The sequence below is a fragment of the Hirundo rustica genome, chromosome 3 (genome assembly GCF_015227805.2).
Source record: "Hirundo rustica isolate bHirRus1 chromosome 3, bHirRus1.pri.v3, whole genome shotgun sequence".
Lineage (NCBI taxonomy): Eukaryota > Metazoa > Chordata > Aves > Passeriformes > Hirundinidae > Hirundo > Hirundo rustica.
In genome coordinates this window covers 89,762,712-89,774,997 of record NC_053452.1, presented here as the reverse complement: position 1 = coordinate 89,774,997, position 12,286 = coordinate 89,762,712, and the positions used below count along the sequence as shown (strand labels likewise).

General features: G+C 37.2%; 1 protein-coding gene across 1 annotated transcript in view; it reads right to left on the bottom strand.

The window, feature by feature from the left end:
- EYS (eyes shut homolog) overlaps positions 1 to 12,286 on the bottom strand; it is a 718,062-nt gene that overhangs the window by 214,415 nt on the left and 491,361 nt on the right.

The window sequence follows — 12,286 nt, the reverse complement described above, 5'->3', positions numbered from 1 at the left end:
TTTGCAAGTTTATTACCTCTGTGGTAAAAAAAAAAAAAATTCTAGTACCATTAATCATGTTTCAAAGATGCCTAAGGACCTGCTAAAAATTGGAATCACTGCAGGGGCACTGAAAACACAGAGAGCAGTAAGTTGTTATGTACTGCCAAGGACCCATTTTTAACAGTGAAGTCAGGTTTAGATAGTTGTAGAAAGAAAAATAAAAATATCTTGAGGAACAATTTGCTGAAAGCATAATGGAAAGCGTTAATGCTTTTTAAAGCTCAATAGGAGCATTAAGCCCGCCAGAAAGACTTTAGGGCTAATGGACCAGCTAAATATAAAGGGAATGTTCAAAGAGACAAGGCTCTAGCAGGAAATGTAAATGACTCACTAAATCAAAATTTAATGAAGAGTAGCTCTGGGAGGTTCCCATGACAGAACCCTTTTTTAGTTGGGGTACATCAGAGATCTGTCCCAAAATTAATTACTACTAGAAAATGTTGTGGGGTTTGTTTTTTTTTTTTTTAAATCCCAAAAAGTGAACAGTGGAAAAAGAAGAGGGGAAATTTCAAACAGTGTTTGCCTGAGATTCTTTTGGGAAATTACTGTGGTCATCACTTAAAATGGCATCCAAACCCTGGGAATAGTAAACATGGATTTTTTGGCGGAGGGGAGAAGGGCTTGGGTTTTTGCTTTGTATGATTTTGAAAACAGGGACAAGACTAGGGCATGCAAGGACACACCTCAAGCTACTGATCAGTAAGTCTCAATTCCATTCAAGACAGATATTATGAGTTCCACTGAAGAACAGAATTAACATATATGTAAATGAAGGTAATGTACGGGGGAATAGTTGACGGTTTCTGAAAAGAGAATCATAGCTCACAAGAGGAACACTGGCTAAGTGAGAAAGGATGCCTTGGCACATAGCCTTTGATTTCCAAAGGATTTTAACAAGTTTCTGTGTTAAAAGATTCTAAAGTAACTCAGTGCCCCTGGGATAACAAGGAAGGCCTTCAATAAATTAGAGGAATGGCTAGAAGAGAAGCAGAAAAAAATGTGGCTAAATGGTGAGGTTTCTCAATATGGAGAGTCCCTAGAAATTCTCTCTGCAAGTCTATATTAGTCTGTGGTCTTCAACGTATTTAAGTGGCTCAATGCTTTCTGCACTACTCAGGATAGTAAAAACAAAATCCTGAGAACAGGATTTCACAATGTGAAAGAGTGTCACAATATGCAAAATTGTAAGATATGTAAGGATGATATATATGAAAGTTTCTGAACAGAGTAACTGTACAGACCAGGAACCTTCAGTCAGGAAAGCCCACTGTCACTGAGAGACAGAACAGAGCAGTGTGTAGATGAATAAAAAATTTTAAGGTTCTCAAAATACAGAATCAAAAGACATAAATCAGTGCAAAGATGAAAGCAAGGTAAGGGGTTTGCTTTTCATACAACACAAAATTAGGTTATGGAACTCTGCCATAGTGTGTTTTGGATGGCACAAGTGCAAATGGGGCTAAAAATCAATCATATTAAAGGGAAAGAAGAGCTATCTCCCTCCCAGCAGACAGATAGACTGTGCAAGTACAATACAGCTGAAACAAGGAGAATTGCTTTTCTCTGCACAACTCAACCACTCTGGAACAAACACAGCGTGCCCATGCCATACACTATGAACAGAATGAACTGGCCTTCCAACCCATGGGAGGGTTCAAAGAGTTCACCAGCAGTTTATTGTTTATTTCCTTAGCAGCAAAGGCTTACAGGAAGTTAAGACTTTAAAAGAGAAACATTATTACACTGCAACAATGTGGAAAGTTATTTAACCATCTATAAAGTGGCATTTAAAGCCAACAAAGTTCAAGTGTGGCAAAGCAAAGATGATTTCTCTGTGGAACAAACACAAAGGATTACAATGAAGTTTCCTGGAACTTAAAAAAACCCAAAAACTTCATTCAAGAACTGGATGTAAACACTCTTCTCCAAGTTAACTTTGTACATTAAGATAGAAGTACTATTTAATATACCACAAGGGCTGGCAGAGGTTATTCATATGAATTACAGACAATAGAAGACACTTTCTCTTCCTCCTTTGCCAGCCACTCTGGCGTGGAAATAACTGTAATGGACTGCCAAGATGGACATACACTCAGCAGTTTACTTTTGCTGCCATCATTATAATAAAATATACCAGGTAATCTTTAAAGATGTCTTGCCCTACTAACTTCACATTTTAATTTTTATGAGAGATGCTTGATATTTGTTTTCACCTGCCTTTTATAGATAGTAAATAAAATAATTTTCAGATTAACAGGATGCACAATCTGTTATAAATTTATTATGAACACAGACAGAAATTATTACAGGATTTTGAGCTGGAAACTACATGGGACCTATAACATTGCCCCCCAAAAGATGAACAATTGAACAGTGTTTTAATATTGGCTGCATATATCAACTTGTTAAAGCTGTGCTGCTTTTTTCTCCCTGAGTCTCATAGGATTGTCTCAGTCATGCCATGCATGTGTTTTGACAAAAGTCTTCTTTCCCAGGATTGTAAAAATGAACAAACCAAAAAGAAAACAAAAGAAATCAATAAATGCAAAGGGCAGATACAATATGATTTTATGATAGCTACTGTGCCAAGTTAAGTTCACCCAGGATTCTGGTATAGGCAAAAGTCACTGTCAACCTGTGGTCCATTTTGCGCACTGAAGAGCAAATTAGTCACTTGGTTTGGAAATCTGCATTTAGATGCCTATTTCCCCAAACACTATTAACAGTAAATATTTTAACAACATGGTTTACTTCCCCTCACTACTGGCTGGCCTTCTAATAATTTGTCTTACCTTGATATGTGCATATTTTGCATGTAATGTATTCCTCTAAAGCAATCTTAAAATTATTACCTTTTTTTTTTCTTTTTTTATTTTTTTAAACTACAACTGCATTATAAACATTTAAGTCAAAAAACTACTTGCATTTGTTCTGCTATGCTATCTATACAAAACGCCAATATCTGAGACATTTATAGGAATAAGAGCTATTGATATATACATAATAAAAAAAAAAAAGGCTTTTATTCTTTTATTTTTGTGAATAGATACCTTTTGTGTTTAGCAGAATATTAAAATGTAGACTTCACAGGTTGTTGAGTTCCCTTCCATTTACAAAAATACATTATTATGCAGACAACCTGTAACACTTAAATTGCCTGAAAATGTCAGGGCCAGAGCAACATGAGAAATTTAGTTTAATAAAATTCACTATTCACAATCTATTCAGATATGTTTGACATATAGTAACCATGCTCTTTAAATGCCCTTTATACTTGACAAAAAATGAGCACAGATACTTACCTTGTAGGAAAAGTTCACACATATATGCCAAATTATTTATTAACATCCCTTACTGATGAGCCCAAATTAAGGTGCTGTTAGATAGAATTAACCTAGAAGAAGTTCCTAATAAAATGAACTTACATGCTGTCAATTCACTACAGATTCATAAATAATATAATGAGATTTTGGCTTATGATAGAGCATTTATTTGAAAAGGATGATTAACTGGAAAGAAAACAAAGCATACCATAATTTTTCCTCATTTGTCTCCACTCAAGATAAACTTTATATATCTTAAAAATTCTCACTATAGATATAACAGTGTACCAGAATGCACTATTTAATATTAATGTTTCACATCTTTGTGATTCCTGAAATATGTCTGATTTTGGAGTCTGATTAGTAGAACTCTCTTCAGTAGACTACAAAACTTTTTAAGTGCAATATTTCAAACTTAAATAAAATAACTCAGGTGCACAGTTTTGAGTACTTTAATAAAATTTTAACTTGTGTTTACTAAAACCATGGTGCACAGTTTAAAAATTAATAACTCAAATCCCCCCTCAACTTAGAAAACTGTAGGTTTTGTTTTCTGCTAGTGATTAGAATAACTTGAAAAAGTCATAATGAACTCTTAAATTAAGCAAGCCATAATTTTACCTCTGTATTCTCTTTAAACTGGCCATAAAAATTTGCCTAACCATCTCAGTTGTAACCTGCTTGAAGCCTACTTCAACTGAACTTCAATATCAAGGCCACTCCATAAAAAAAAATATGAAAATAAAAATTAATATTAAAAAAAAACCCCAACCCCCCACATCTAAGTTCCATGTGTTGTGGTGGTGATGCTTCCCTATTAAGAAGAATTTGGAATTTGCTCTTTAAAAATGTAACTTTAAAATCTTTATCTCTGTCTTGGATACTGAATTACATACAGCACAAAATAGAGATACACAGACTATCAAATTAGCAGCAAGACAATCAGAATGGGTTTAATCCAATAGGACATTATTCTGCTTTTGTATTTCACTTACTGAACACTGAAACTTGCCTGCATTCAAGGCAGCATGCTATATATGGGATGTATATTTTCTTCAAGCCAAAAAGTTTTCAAGACTTTGTTAAAAATCAACATTAGTGACTCAGACATCACCGAAAAATGTTTTTTACTGATATAATTTTTTTAAAAAATCAATTAATCCTTATTCATTTTAATTCTGGTAGTTCAAGAAAAACGGACAAGACTTGCCTGGTTAATTTGCATAGCTACTAAATCAATAAAGATGTACCTCCCTTTGAGAAGTCCTGCTGAAGTAGGCAGTGTCAGGGCAGTGTGTGTCTTTGATGTGTCTATACTGTTCATTACTTTACTTCCTAATGTTTACTTTTAATAACACTTTCCATACTCAGTTGAAGTTTTAAACCACAAGCATTTTTATTGCTGGATAAAGGAGTATAAGCCAAAGAGTTTAATGACATTTCAAAATGTAGAAAAATGAAAAGTAGTATTAGCTCTTAAACAATAGTAATAATAGAAAACACTTAAAATATGGGAAAAGGAATATTGCTTCAGCTTCTGCCCTGGTACTAGTGTAGAAATGGGAAAAATGAGAAAATGGGAATATGTACTGGTAAAATTGCTTAGATCCTATCGTATCAATAAATTGGGTGAAACACAAAGGAACTGAAATTTTCTCCATCCTGACTGACTATGAAAAGAAACATTATATAAACCTATACATAACACCAAAGTTTCATTCAATTCATTTTTTAATATAACAGATCTTTTTCGACTGATATTGTGATTCTGAGCCAAATATCCCCAAATAATTTAAAGTTATACTTACACAACTAAAAAGGAGCTCAAGAGGTAAGTGAAATCCAGATTTTTTTTTTAATCCATCTACCTCTGCTCAATTTTTAAAATTTACTGTTATTACCCTGAATCTGCTTTTATTGTATCTGCCATGGATATTGAATACTTTCACTAGAATTTCACAAAACAAGAATAGTAAAACATAGTAATATAGGCAAAAGAGGGGAAGAAAATAAATCCTCAAGCTGCTTAGGGTGGTAGAGTGTCGTGGTGTACACTATGCGCCTGGAAGCGCTGGCCCTTGGGCTAGCTCAGTCCCTCACTGCGGCTCATGTGCTCGAGGTCAGGGTCGCTAGCTTGACTAGCTCCCTCCTCCCTGTGGGGTCTTGGTTCCCCACACCAGTCCAGGGATGGACTGATGGTAGACACAACCACAGCAATGGAGAGAAAGGCAACTCTCCGAGCAGGGTTAATGAGGTTTTATTAAAGGGGAAACCAAACAGGACCTCCGCACCTTATGGCTTCTGCTTGGGAGGGCTCCTGCTCAAGAGAGCCCCAAATAAGGGTTGTGCAACAACTTATAAAGGGAGGTGTAAGAAGGGATGGTGACAACAGACTGCCCAATCAGGCTAACTCAGGGTGGAACCGGGGGTGTGAACATTCAACAGGGGAACCAATCTGCGACGGGGAAAAGGGGATTTCCAGGACGCCTGCCTACCAAACGACGCCCTCCCTGGAACTTTCCAGTCTCTGGGGAAGGGCCCCAAAATGACAGACAGGGCTGCCCAAGAGGGAGAGAGAGGGGAGTGAGAGTAGCAGGTGAGGGATAGGGTGATTGACACTTAACTGAAGGTTATATAACAGACGTGGGGGGGGAAACCATTTGGAGGAATGGGGGAAAGAACCATTTTACAAAACTTCTTATAAAAAACTGTAAATTAATTACATAAAACACTTAAAACCTAATAAAATAACTTTTGCACCACCACATCTCCCCCTTTTTTATTTTTTAAGAGGAGGAGAACTGGAACGGGGGAGAAAGTTGTTCAGAGTTCTGATACAACTTGGCAAACCATTGTTGATGGGTGGCCCACTCTTCCTGATGACTGTCTTCTCCTTCTTTGGGGTCCCCATCTTCCTCTGAGCCTTTTTCCAGTTCCATGCCCTCTTCCATCTCGCGTGCTGTTGGCACGATGACATGGTTGGCAGTGGGGGAGTGAGTGGTGCTTAAAATTAACTTATAGATCATTCTTTTAATCAAACCAAAGGATATCAAAATCAGCAGAAGAATAAACAAAACCAACAAAACAGTTTTCAAAATTGATCCCACCCAGTCCGATATTCACCAGTTCACAAAAAGCCCACCCAACCAGTCTTTGGTCTCTTTCTTTATGCTCCTGACCATCTCATGGATCTTCTGGATGGCATCATATATGTTCTCAGCCCTGGATGATAAGTTAAAACAACAGAGCCCCTCAAACTCCTCACACCAGTGACCTTGGAGGAGTAGCAGATAATTGATTGCTGCACGATTCTGCAGTGTGGCCTGCCTTGTTATTTCCTCATCAGATAGGAGGTTGGCCAAGGCGTTGGATGTCAAGTTTGCCTGCTTCGCCCCCCAGCACTCTAGGAGTGTCAATTCACCTAGTGTGGTGGTGAGGTACAGAGGTTTACATTTCTGCTTTTCATGTCTCATTTGTTCTAGCCACTCAAATCAGGGGTTATGAAAGTAGCAGGCCTGATAGTTCTGCTATGGGAAATCCACGAGTCAATAGTCCTTCCAGTCTCCTGCGCTGTAAAGCAGGTAACTGAGACTATCCTCTCACACTGGGTCTGAATTTGCAAACCGTGTCCTGCACTTCTGTGCCTTACAGTGGTCATCTGCCTGGTCCCAAACTCGGGAGGAACCTGCTCACCACATAACTGACATTCACATTCCTCTTGCATAATTTCTTCATCTAAATTGACTGGCAGTCTAAATCTTGAGCATAAGTGCTTCACTGTCAATTTTCCATGATCTTGACAGTTCTAGCTCAGAATGGTTCATTAAACCACAAAGGATTAATTAAAATAAGTAAGTCGGAAAGATTCAAGAGTACTGAGAAATTCCCTTACCATTTTTATGAAAGTTCATCCTTGGCCAGAATCCTTATCTTTTAAACTTTCTCTTGGCTTGCACTTGTAACAAGTGCAATGTTGCATTTCAGAAGGGATATGAAAACTCAGATGTGAGGAAGGACCTTCCTAAGCTTTATGGCTAGCAATGTCTGCCCCTTTTTTAAAAAATTTCAGTATTTATGCTTATAACCATAATTCATGTTTCACTCACTGCATTTGTTATTGCAATTCTTAATAAGTTCAACTACTGTAATTTATCTTTTTGCAATTCCCTGTGTTTAATGTGCTACAATACCTTGTCCCTGAGAAATCTGGAAAATATATTGGCCTGAGGACTAGAAATGTAGAGTGAAATTTGGAAAATGGACTTACCTTTCTTGAATAGTGTAGATTCTGTCAACTGTGGAAATCAGTTCATCTCCCTGCACTTCACCTTTGCAGAGGGACACTGAAGTCACACATGTTGAACACCATGTTAACACATTTTTCAGTAATTACAGCACTTAGGGAAAGGTGTTCTTAGTCCAACACCATGAACTTGTTTTCAGTCCGAGTCAGTCAGCTTCTCTAGTTCTGGTTCTTGTCCAATCAATAACCAATCATTCAAATCTACAAACACTTAACCCAAGAGATGTTTGTATCAAGCATATGTGTTTATATGCTGATGGATTTGATGATTCTCATGGGTCATTTTCAAGTCAGGATATTATATTTCTAAGTGTGAAACACTTCTTAATGAATTGTAGATGCTGAGTTACAAAAAAGGGAAGAGTTCTAATGAAGAGATGTACATCTGTCTGGCTAGAAGAGATAACTCATCTAAAACAGAGACCTCTGTATACAAAAAGGTGTCTTCAAAATGAAAATATGCCCATAAAAATGAAAAGATTCTGACAAAATAGGCTTTTCTTTATTAAGTGTATATGGTATAATGTATTCAGAAGGGCCTAATTTTGTCAGACTCCTAAGAAAACTGAAGACTCTCTGTTGAAGAAGGGAGAGAGGAGGAAAATTTCTTCATAAATTTTCATGATCTGTGCTTTTCCCACATCATGCCAGTACACCTTCTAGAAACACATGCAACTGGTTTGTCTGGTTTTGTACACCTTAAATGCATTTTTTTTTCTAGCACAATTTCTTAAGACAAGAGGTGTTGCAAGATAACAGAATATTCCTCACACACTAGGTAAGGAATACATCAGCTGGCACACTATGCCTTTCAGCAAATGCTTTCACTTCCCCAAAATACTCCAGAGAATCCAATGAGGCATATATCAGAACCAGGTGAGAAGCTGTGGTTTAAATGTTAGGAATATGATAATGAGGAGAGCTACGTGACACATAACAGAGGTTTTAGGAGCGTGTGGGCATTCCAAGGTTACCAAGGTATTAATCACATGTATTTATTTGATCAGAGGTGTATCTACAGTGCACAGATCACATAAAAATGTTAACCATGATATGCCAAGAAGGTGATGAATCCACAGACTTCCACAACGCATTTAAATATTTTACTATAGTAAAACAATATGAATTGTTGTGGTTTAAACCAAATAAACTCTACAAATAACTAAAAATTTAAAAATTTTGTTAATTTTTAATGAAACAGCTGACAGGTTATTACTTATTTTGTCTGCTCTGTCTTTCAGTTCGGTGTTACTACCCTTGTGACAAATGTAGTAGAACAAGAAAGTATATCTATAATTCATTTTATTAACATAGATTTAGACTAATGGCAGTTTAACTTGACACAGCTGAGAAGCGGACGTATTATCCATTTTTTTTATATTTTCTGAGGAAACAAAAACTTTTAGCAAGCAGTTGGATTTGAGTACCTAATTATTTGGTTTAGCTTGAATTTCCTTTTTGAGAGATACAGTCCTGAGAGACTTATGACAAGATGTGTTCACCCAGAGCTTTGAACTGTACTACCTACTCACTGCCAAAGACTGATGTTGATTTTTGTGGAGCATTTCCTTTTGCTCTAGCTCTAAATTTCATTTTCCCCCACCTTGACTTGTATACTATTCATATACTTGTCAAAAGACACACCTAAACTTAAAATTCTCATACTTGTCCTGAATTTCATGCTCTTACACTCCTTGTCTAAAGTATTTACAAATTTTATTTGGAATTGATGGTCCCCAGGAAAACCATAGTAAACAAAAAACCCATGAAAATACATTAAGTACTATATGATCTGGAGGAGAAATCAAACTGTGTTGTAAAAGCTAGAAGTTTAGAGTAAGTTCTTCACTTATAAAAAACACATATTAAAATAAATAACATGCATGGCAGATTCTAAACTGTTCCTTTACTTGCTTCCATCACTCAGATTCTGGAAGTGACTTCCCTCCTCTCCCTCCCTAATATTGCTCTAAGCCTCAATGCTCACCTGTTCTATTCTTTTCAAGATGAAATCTTACCTCTTTAATTTTTACTATCAGCATACCTCAGGCTGTTATGCAGGACAGACGCTACAAGGTCAGCCATTTTCCCTTTCCAGAGAGTTAATGTATTTGCATTCCTTTTCAAGCATGTTCTTTCTTGTTGAATAAAAATCTTTGCAAAAATCAAAAAGAGTCAACGCTATTAAAAGCCCTTTGAATGAGGTTAAAAAAATATATACATTCATGCTATATATATCTTGCTAAGATAAAATAATTTTCTATTCAGTCTTCAGAGAGATTACAAGTGTCATTAATAACAGTATGAAGATCTGGAACCCAGAGGACTCTGAACGCTCCCTTCCACTATTCTGCAGCCATTGAAGCTCTTACTGCCACATCAAAGTGCATCTGACCATGTGAAATAACTCATGTTTCTTCTCCTACCATTCTTTTAGAAGCACAACTATTAGGTGAGGGTAAGGAACTATCTTCAGCAGACACTGAGCCTGTATCCTACATACAGGATGTTAGGAAAAGGAACAGTAACAGGTCAGAGCATGGCTGAGGTTTGAAGGGACCTCTGGAGGTCACCTTATCCAACCCCCCTACTGAAGCAGTGTCACCTAGAGCTGATCCTCAGCATCAAGTCCAGACAGGTTTCGAGTATCTCCATGAATGGAAACTCCCATACCAATCAGAGCCACTTGTTCCAGTGCTCAGACATCCTCACAGCAGAAAAGTTCTCATATTCAGATGACACCTCCTGTGTTTCATCTTGTGCCAATTGACTCTGGTTCTGTCACTTGGCACTGCTGAAAAGAACCTGGCTCTGCCCTTTTTGTCACCTTTCTTCAGATATTGGTAGAATATTAGTGAGTATTCCTCTGGAGTTTTCTCCAGGTTGAACAGTCCTGGCTCCCTCTGCCTTCCAACAGGAGAAATGTTAAAAGTTCCCTGACCATCTTTGTGTCCATATGCTGGTCTCTCTCCAGGAGCTCCCTGTCTCTCTTGTACTGGGGTCCCAGAACTGGACACAGCACTGCAGATGTGGCCTTACCAGGACTGAGCACAGGCTAGAGATCCCCTCCCTTAACATGCCAGCAGTGGTTCTCCTAATGCAGCTCAGGATACCATTAGCCTCCTTTGCAAGGTCACATTGGTGGCTCCTGTCCATTTTGCTGTCCCCCAGGACTTCCCAGTTCTTTACTGTAAGAAATCTACAAACTCTTTCCTGCAAAACTGTACAAATCACAGGATGCCTGATGATCTCAAACTTTTTTTCATTCATGTCAGTAGAAGACTTTCCACAAGATGATTTGACTGTTAGAATTTCAGCAGCCAGAATGAATAAAATTACATATATGAATGTGTTGGAGTCCAGGGCATCCCTTTGGCTGCCCTGGAGGGTCATTGATGAATGCACGCACACATACACATGCTCACACACACAGTGTCACAGAGGTTTGCATTCATGCACTCATTTATGCTATATACCAGGAGTCTCTTTCAACTAAACATCTGGCTAATCCAAATCCCTCTCCTCCAACCCCATTAAAGGATTCAAAGTACTCTGCTGTATGGACATACAAGATGGACAGTAGGATTGTAGATAGAATGGACAATTTCATTTTCACAAACTGATTGTAAGACAAAATCAGTAACACTATTTTTCAGATCTTGCTTACCTATGAGTTCACAAATGCCAAATAATATTAGCTTATGTGAATAGGTAGGATATTACTATTATTTGAGGTTGGCATTTCATCTTATAATTAACTTGTGTTAATTTTTAAATACATTCTATAAAGGTACGTGGTTTTAATTTTTCCTCTCATTTTCTTCTCATACTATTCAGCCCATGCTGTAAACAATTGTCTGTAAATCAGCATTCTGTAACCTGGTATAAGAATCTGTATAATGAGACGTGGCATAATCATATATTGCTTTTCTCTGCTACTATTATACACAGAGAAAATAGCTTGCTGTATTTTTATATATGGTTCTTAGAAATTTGTAACCACAAACATTGTAAAGTAAATAAAATCCAGGTAAACAGAGGGTTTTAAACCATAGAAGAGAGGGACAGGTACTAATAGAGTAAATTATTTTTGCTCCTTTTAGATTTCAATAAAATTACCATTAATACTAATAAAACTGGAAATCAAAGATTTTGTGCTAATGCTCCCCAAAGTTCCATTTCATTAAATGATTTCTCCTCCTACTCTTTCATTTCTAAATCTCATTTCATTTAGATGAAAGAGCACAAAATAATAGCTGCATTTCCAACATAGAACAGCTGCCAGTTCCTTTGTTCCTCTCTTCTTTTTTTTCATGTTGCACACCAAAAATCACAAATTTACGAACAACGTGATCATCATGTTCCTCTCTTAATGACTCTCTATATTACAGCAGCTTAGTCAGCCTCTACCTTCAGAGCAGAGTGCACTTCCTGCTGGCTTGGCAAATGTGTTGTTTGACCACTTTTCAGGCTCAGATGTTCCCTGCATGCCCAATAGGTACATTCAGATACTTAGTTTAGAGTGAAGCCATTAAGCAAACAGCACTGAGGGGCTTATTTGCCAGGGATCAGGAATGGCCTCCATTTACTACAATTTTCTATAAAATCTGCCTCTGCT